The sequence below is a fragment of the Setaria viridis genome, chromosome 8 (genome assembly GCF_005286985.2).
Source record: "Setaria viridis chromosome 8, Setaria_viridis_v4.0, whole genome shotgun sequence".
Lineage (NCBI taxonomy): Eukaryota > Viridiplantae > Streptophyta > Magnoliopsida > Poales > Poaceae > Setaria > Setaria viridis.
The window spans coordinates 10,470,704-10,478,971 of NC_048270.2; the positions used below are offsets into that span (position 1 = coordinate 10,470,704).

At 44.4% G+C, this 8,268-nt stretch overlaps 1 long non-coding RNA gene across 1 annotated transcript; it reads left to right on the top strand.

Moving 5' to 3' along the window:
- Positions 1-3,610: 3,610 nt before the first annotated feature.
- Positions 3,611-4,401, top strand: LOC140220170 (uncharacterized). Its single transcript, XR_011896287.1, has 2 exons — positions 3,611-3,911; positions 3,990-4,401. It is a non-coding gene; the product is annotated as an uncharacterized lncRNA (long non-coding RNA).
- The last annotated feature ends 3,867 nt before the right edge of the window (positions 4,402-8,268 follow it).

Consider the following 8,268-nt stretch of genomic DNA (forward strand, 5'->3'; position numbering starts at 1 on the left):
TTTTTTGAAATTGTTAGATATTTTTTAAATTTTTTTTAAAATAACTTTGCCGAGTGTCCTAGGGTAGACACTCGGTAAAGCACCCTTCACCGAGTGTCACCCCTAGGACACTCGGCGACTTAATGCCCGGCCGCAAAGGACTTAAGCGCCCGCCCCCTCACTACTCCCGGCCCCCGTCAGTACTCCCTCCTCTCTCCCTCCTCTCTCCCTCCCGAAGCCCCCCGCCGCCGCCCGCCGCCTGGCGCGCCACCCGGCGCCCCCCGCCGCCGCCCGCCGCCCGACATGCCGCTCGGCGCTCCCCGCCGCCCGCCCGGCCCCCGGCCCCCGGATCAGCCGCCGCCCGCCGCCCGCCGCACGGCACCCCCGGATCCGCCGCCGCCTGCCCGGCGCCCGACCCCCGGCCCCCGGATCCGCCGCCGCCCGCCCGGCGCCCGGCCCCCGGCCCCCGGATCCGCCGCCGCCCCCCGGGATCCGCCGCCGCCCGCCCGGCGCCCGGCCCCCGGATCCGCCGCCCGCCCGTCCCCTCCACCGGATCCGCCGGCGCCGGGGCCTGAAGAGAAGAGGAGAGGATGGTGGCGTCGGGGCCTGAAGAGAAGAGGAGAGGATGGTGGCGGCGGCGGCGGAGCAGGTGGCGGAGCATGTCTCTTTTTTTTTCAATAATTGGTCGCCGAGTGTTTTTTGGGCACTCGGCAAAGTCTTTGCCGAGTGCCCGATACAAAACACTCGGCGAATCAGTGTTTGCCGTCAAGATTTTTGCCGTGTGTCGTTTGCCGAGTGTTACACTCGGCAAACGCTTTGCCGAGTGTTTTTGGAGCTTCGCCGAGTGCCCCTGGCACTCGGCATCTTCCCTGTTTCCCGTAGTGTTGCAATGGACAGTTCTATCATCGCACTCATCGTACGATACAACACAAAATAAGAACACTATATGATGATATTACCCTTCTCAAAGCTATGGCCATCACTTCTCACCCGCACCTACGTCTGCGGGATAGTAGTACCCAAAGATGGCCTCAAGCTGCCGAATATCTACAACAACTTAACGATGGCACTGTGAGAACGAAAGGTACTCCGCAGAACTTATCAAGGCACTATTGGAGAGACCTTCATTCATATCGGCTTATTCGTATCAACCATAAATGATCCAGTACGAATAAGTCATTCATGCTGATGTATAATAGAGCCAGCATGTATAATCTACTATTCGTGCCAACTCTAAATAGAGCCGGAACGAATACGATAGTCGGCATGAAAAACAATTATGCGCACCGGCCCTAAACAGGGCCGATGTGTATAATCCTTATTTGTTTGTTTAGAGCCAGCACAGGATTATTCGCGCTGGCTCACGTACGGACTTGAAAATTCGTAACTTTTACATATAAACTCGGATGGAGATAAGTTTTTATATCAAAATTGTACAGTCGATGAGATCTAAAACTTTATAGTTGAACGTTTTTCAATTTGAAGTCATTTAGATGCCCAAAATTTCAACTTAGCCATGCTTTTGCTTTCTCCCTTATAATTTGAATTTCATGTTTTATTTGGAAATTCGTAACTTTGTGATATGGATTCGCGTGAATACAAACTTTATATGAAGTTTTAGATTTTGACCTGATCTACAACTTTGTAGTTGAAAGCTTTTCAATTTAAAGTCATTCATATGTCAAATGATGTTTAAAATTCAGCTATGTTTCCTGCCCTTGTAATTTGAATTTAAATTGTATTCAGAAATTTGTAACTTTCACAAAAGGTCTTAGATGGAGATAAATTTTATATGAGATTTATATGTTTCAATGAGATCTACAACTTTGTAATTGATAATTTTTTGTTTTGATGTCATTTAGATACCCAAATAATGAATCCAAATATCAAACAATAAGGGTCAAAAGGATAAAACTTCCTTCTCACGCAGGTACGTGTTGTAGGTGCTATGGCAAGGAAGTAACGCGTGAGCGGGTAGGTCATGAGTTCGAAATACCAGTGAGCATAGCTCGGGGGTGGCCTCCAGGCCTAGTAAAATTTATTTTTGCTATTTGCATTTATAAATTCCTATTTTTACTATTCGTGATGGTCTGATATCCCACCGGTATGTATAGTCCGTTATTCGTGCCGGCTTCCATGCTGGCACCAATAACCATCCATATTCGTATCGGTTTAGGGTGTCAGTCCTTCCATGGGTGCGAATGAGGTTTTCACACTGCACGGATGAGGTGCTCTCAAGGAGAATGCATGTGGTTACCTAGCAAGGAATTGGTATTGGCAATGAATTTGCATAAAAGCAACTACATTTGATCAAGTTATAATAAGCAAAAGACATGACATCCTATGATCTCTAAATCAAGCATCAAATAAGCAATAAGTAAACATGATCATGTGAACATGATCCCAAATATTTCATACATTAAAGTTCAAGTACACGAGGGTGCTCTTTAATCGGGAGCGTGGCTACTGCAATTGATCAAAACCCGGCAAGGGTGTACATAGACCTAGGATAAGTGTTGATTCATGCCCATAACTGTTTACATACTCACCCGGTGATGAACGAACGGTGACAAATGTATAGATGCACTGGACACAACCGATCACACCTCATCCCATGTCCCGCGCCAAATCCAGCCAAGGCATGATACGACTTATGTTGCTTGGCTTGCCATTACCATATTATGCATGTGGTTTGTACGAACTAATGCTCAGGTATCATAGCGATAACGACCGGGCCTTAATCAACCAAGCAAGGCTTGTAAAGTGAGCTCCAATCTCAACATGATCCTACCACACTTGCCCAAGTTCAATTCATCATTCCACTGGTTCAGCTTAATTTTATTCACTTAGCTACCTGTGTAGGAATTAAGCAAACATGCCTACAGCTCGTGATAGGTGGTGACTTTCCCACCTCTCAACTTCTACCAAAGCTAAGCATGGATATTAAGTTCGACGCCACAATAGATATTAAATGCTTTTCGACAAGGACTACTTGGGCCAATCTCAGTTTCATAGGAGTTTCATGGACATTAAACTCAATGTCACATCAGCAATTTTGCTGACTTGGCAAGTTCAGTATGAGGAGAGAGAAGGAGGAGTTCCATGAGATGTGAGAATAGTTTCATCCCATGACACTCAGCAGGTGCAGTCAACATCATTATATGCACGCACCTTTTTCTTCACTGTACCAAATCACCATCCGTGTTACACCTGAAATGGCAACTCAAATAGAATTATCAAAAATAAATTTCAATTTTGAAACAAGATCTAGCAAAACTCGAAAGATAATGGAGTGAATATTTTGTTAAAAACCTCAGTCAAAGCCTCAACTAGAATGCTAAACTATACAAGAGTTAGTATGCTACAGCCCTACCTGGCAGTTGGAAACACGCGCACGTTGTTTCTTGTTCCATGCCCACTGGCAACTGGTCACGTTGTCTTGCTTCGTTTACTGGAATAAATATTTTGTTATTAAAAATGGCAGTGGTTGTGGACGAGTTGAGATTGCCGGAAATGAAAAAATGGCTGGTGGATTAATGAAAGTCGAACGAAAGTTCGCGGAAGATGCTCTCGGGTCGTTGATAGTGCATAAATGTAATCATCATCTGCAAGAAATAATTAGCCTGGAAACTGAAGCGCCCTTCCTCTCTCAATGTCAAATCACCACGAAAGCAAGGTAGCATTCCAACTATAGGGATTTCTTGCGAGTCGAGATGGCTGAAATGATGGCGAGCGCCGCCACGTTCGTGATGCGCTCCGTCATCGGCAAGCTGACCGCCAGGCTCGCTGAGAACTACCACCTGGCCAAAGACGTTGAGCGCAAGATTCGTTTCCTGAAAGACGAGCTGAGCGCCATGGACGCCGTGCTGCAGAAGCTCGCAGACAAGGATGACGACCAGATCGATGGACCGTCCAAAGATTGGAGGAACAAGGTGCGTGAGCTATCCTACGATATCGAGGATATATTGCATCGACCGTTTGATGCTCAATCACCACCATGGAGGTTCCAGGGCCAACTTTGTGCGCAAAGCCACGCGTAAGGTGAAGGAGTTGTGGAAGGACCTGGCAATATCAAAGGAGATGCAAGAACTCAAGAGCCTCTTGAGTGAGCAAAGCGAGCGGGCAAGCCGCTAACAACAAGGTTCAAATCCATCTGATTTGGACTATAGATAAGAGCAATCGAAACCAAATTAGCTAAACTAGTCCATCAACCCGTGCTCCCGCACGGGCTAATGTTTTTATATGCTATTGGATTTGAAAATTATTTAGAAATTAAACTCTTAGCTAATAATTAAAATTGTTTACCTACTGCTCTCTTATTTTTCCAATACTTCAACATAATACTTATATAGATATGTATCTATCTTTGTCTAGTTGTGATTGATTTTTAATTAATAATTATTCTATGCACTTTTTCATTCATATTCATACTTTTTCCATTTTGTATCGCACCTCCAATTCTATATACGTTATGTTTAGCATACAAATCAATATTTTTCATCGATTCCGCACATACATGTATACATGGTCTAATGGTGGCACTCATCATGTGTATATACTTTAATGTTGTATTTTTATATTAACAATGACATAAATAGGTAATTTAGAATTATATATTAGTTTACTTTTTGACATTTATATGATGCACATGAAGATAATTAGATTAAGGTTTAGGTATTTACTTTAGGTTATTTTTAATAACGACATACGTGGGTAACATAGATAAAATTTTAGAATGACATTTTAAGTTATGCTTTATAATGATGTGTATTAGTAAATTGGATAAAGATTATGGGGTTACTTTAGATTATGTGTTATAATAGCTGAGCTCGGTAATTTAGATATAGGTTTAGAGCTCATTTTTTGAATATTTACATAATGACAGTGGTGGATAACTTTTTAGAAAATATAATAAATCAATGGCTATGATTATTAGAGTTTACAGGATTGGTGTTTGATGTTTTTAATTTTTATGAGAATCTCTCTTTTTTCTTGCTTGTCTCATGGGAACTAATGCGGAGTCTCCAATGGAAAAAAATGAGACTACATTACTACAAAACTATTACCATAAGCTACCTCTCGTTTGTTAAATATTCGAACACAATACTTATGTAGATATTATACTTAATATCTTCATCCAATTGTGATAGATTTCAGTTAGTAATTACTCTATAATATTTTCATTCACATTTATATTCTTTAACTTTCCACTTTGGACCGCATGTATGGGCTTGAATTTGTTTAGTGAACCCTAAGTTTGAGTGCTCATAAATTTAATAGAACTATACATAATGCTAAATATAATTTTAGCATAGAAATGTATATTCCCATAACTTTATATCCTTATAAATGGTGACACACATCACCCATCATGCGTATAGACCTTAATTATTATATCGTATACCAATAGTGTAAGATATAGACGATTTAGAATCATATATTGTTGTATATTTTTAATTAAGGTTATTTGATTCAAACATAGGGTTACCTCATGTTATTTTTAATAATAGCATATGTGGGTAATATAGATGCAAATTTAAGGGATTACTTTAAGTTTTTAAAAATAATAGTGGTAGGCAATTCAGTTGCAAATTAGGAAGTTATTTTAAATATTGTTTATAATGGAATAAGTGGGTAATTTTGATGAAGATTAGGGGGTTACTTTAGTTTATTTTATATAATGGCAGAGGTGGGTAATTTATATATAGATTTAGGAGGTTACTTTAGGCTATTTTCATAATGGCATAGGTGGGTAATTTTTTAGAAAACATAATAGATCCAATGGCTATGATGATTTGAATCTGTCAATTGATGGTCGGATGTTTTACTTTTTTGTGAGAATTTCTAGGATTTCTCTCTTTTTCTAGAGCGTCAACATAGGAATCCTAGGTGGCTTCATCTGGAGGCTTCAAAAGGAGCCTCCAATTAATAATTGTAAGGGCCCGTTTGGCACGGCTTTGGCTCGTGAAAAAACAACTTTGGCTCTAGCTTATCTGGAAAAGCAGCTTTTTCTGGCTCTGGCTTATTTTGAAGGTAAACGTTTGGCAAAACGGCTTCTCCTAGCTTTTTAGATTGGAAATAAGGTATGAAATGTCCAAAATACCCTTATATTTTTCTCTTCTCTTTTTCTTTTTCTCTCCTCATTTTTTTTCTTTCCTTTTTTCTTTCTCTTTCCTTCTCCCCTTCTTTTCTTTTTCCTTCCTCTCTCCTTATCCATCCGTTCCTCCCTCCCGACCTTATCCGCACCCGACCGCCTGGCCCTCCTTCGCTGCCGCTCCAGCGCTACCCCGCTGGCCCCGGCTCCATCCGCCGCCAAGGCGCCGCCCCAGTCCTCCTCCGCCCCTACGCTGCCACGGTGCCGCCCCGGCACTCCTCCGCCCCTACGCCGCCACAGCGCCGCCCTGCCGGCCCGGCTCCGTCCACCGCCCTGGTCCTCCTCCGCCCCTCCGCCGCCACGGCGCCGCCACGGCACTCCTCCGCCCTTTCGCGCGCCACAGCGCCGCTTGAATAATACTACATGCCATGATGTTTTGATTGAAGTCTGCGATGTCAATCATTCGGGCGTGGAAGACCATACCAAGCAGCATCCAGAATATCACGACGAGACAGTGCGCGATAGAGGACAAGGCAAAAAGAATAAACAGCAACTCTACTGTACCCAGGACAATTATTGAGGAGCGGGGAGCCGTCCAAGTGTCCAGGCAACAGAAGAGGAGAATAGTTGAAGGCACCAGAAGCCTTAAGCTCGAAGCAACTCCAGAAGCCTCTGCCGCGACTATAAAAGGAGGTACCGGGTAAAGCATTGGATGCAACACACTACGACATCAACCAGACCACAACCAGAGCATCACCAAGAATCACGAAGACACACTCCACCACCGAAGACCTCCACCCACACTCCACTCATGAAGACATCCACCACCACTCTCTGAGAGAGATAGAATTAGCCACCATATTTTAGAATCTACCGTTGTATTACTCCATCTCTGTACTACCACCACTAGAATAAAGGGAGGCTGTTGGAGCTCGTCCCTCGGTTTGTAAGGTAATCAAGGTTTGTGCTAAGTGCTTGGGGTTTCCCGAAAGGGAAAGCCGCATATAAGCTTGTCCCCGTGGAAATGGATTAAGCTGTCCTGGTAGCATCCCTGCCCTCCTTTAAGCTCGTTCTTATGGGGCGATGTCTCTACGCTAGGGACCCTAGAGGAGAAACCTCTGCGTGTGTCATTCTCGTGTTAGCCCTAGTAGCGGCGTTTGAGGAGAACCCTGTGTGCGCAGAGAAGTGTTCCCTTCGGGTGGAACTGCCTGGGGAGACGGTAGAGCCTGAGTCCTGTGTGAGCGTGGCTGCGGACGGTGAGGGTGCAGTCCGGGCTGGCCTGGTTCTGAAGCGAGCCAGCGAGGCATGCGGTGAGTATCGAGTAGGACTGTCACAAGCATAGCAGCACGACCGGCTGAATCTTCGGTCTCGCCAACCCGCAAAGATCCTGAGAATAGGCTTAATTAAGGAATATACCTAATCACGTACCCGCGCGTGCTCGTATCCCTGAAAGCGACCCCGAATAGTAGCTCAATAGTGCGCAATAGTGAGTGAATAGTGGCTGAATAGTGCCGCCACCCATAGGTGCTCCACCCACTCCCGGTGAGTGCTCGGGCACTATTCATATTCCCGAATTTGAATAGTGAGCTGAATTTAAATAGTGCCGCGAATTTGAATAGTGTTCATCGAATTTGAATAGTGCTATGAATAGTAACTCGAAATTTGAATTCCGAAATTTTTCGGAGTCGCTCGTTCCCTCACCCTTGATCGTATTATCCCCTCGTCCCATACTGGTACCAGTTAATCTCGATCGAGGGCGAGGGAACGAGCGACTCCGAAAAATTTCGGATTTCAAATTTCGAGTTACTATTCACAGCACTATTCAAATTCGACGAACACTATTCAAATTCGCGGCACTATTTAAATTCAGCTCACTATTCAAATTCGGGAATATGAATAGTGCCCGAGCACTCACCGGGAGTGGGTGGAGCACCTATGGGTGGCGGCACTATTCAGCCACTATTCACTCACTATTGCGCACTATTGAGCTACTATTCGGGGTCGCTTTCAGGGGATACGAGCACGCGCGGGTGCGTGATTAGGTATATTCCTTAATTAAGCCTATTCTCACGATCTTTGCAGGTTGGCGAGACTGAAGATTCAGCTGGTCGTGCTGCCATGCTTGTGACAGTCCTACTTGGTACTCACCGCATGCCTCGCTGGCTCGCTTCAGAACCAGGCCAGCCCGGTCTGCA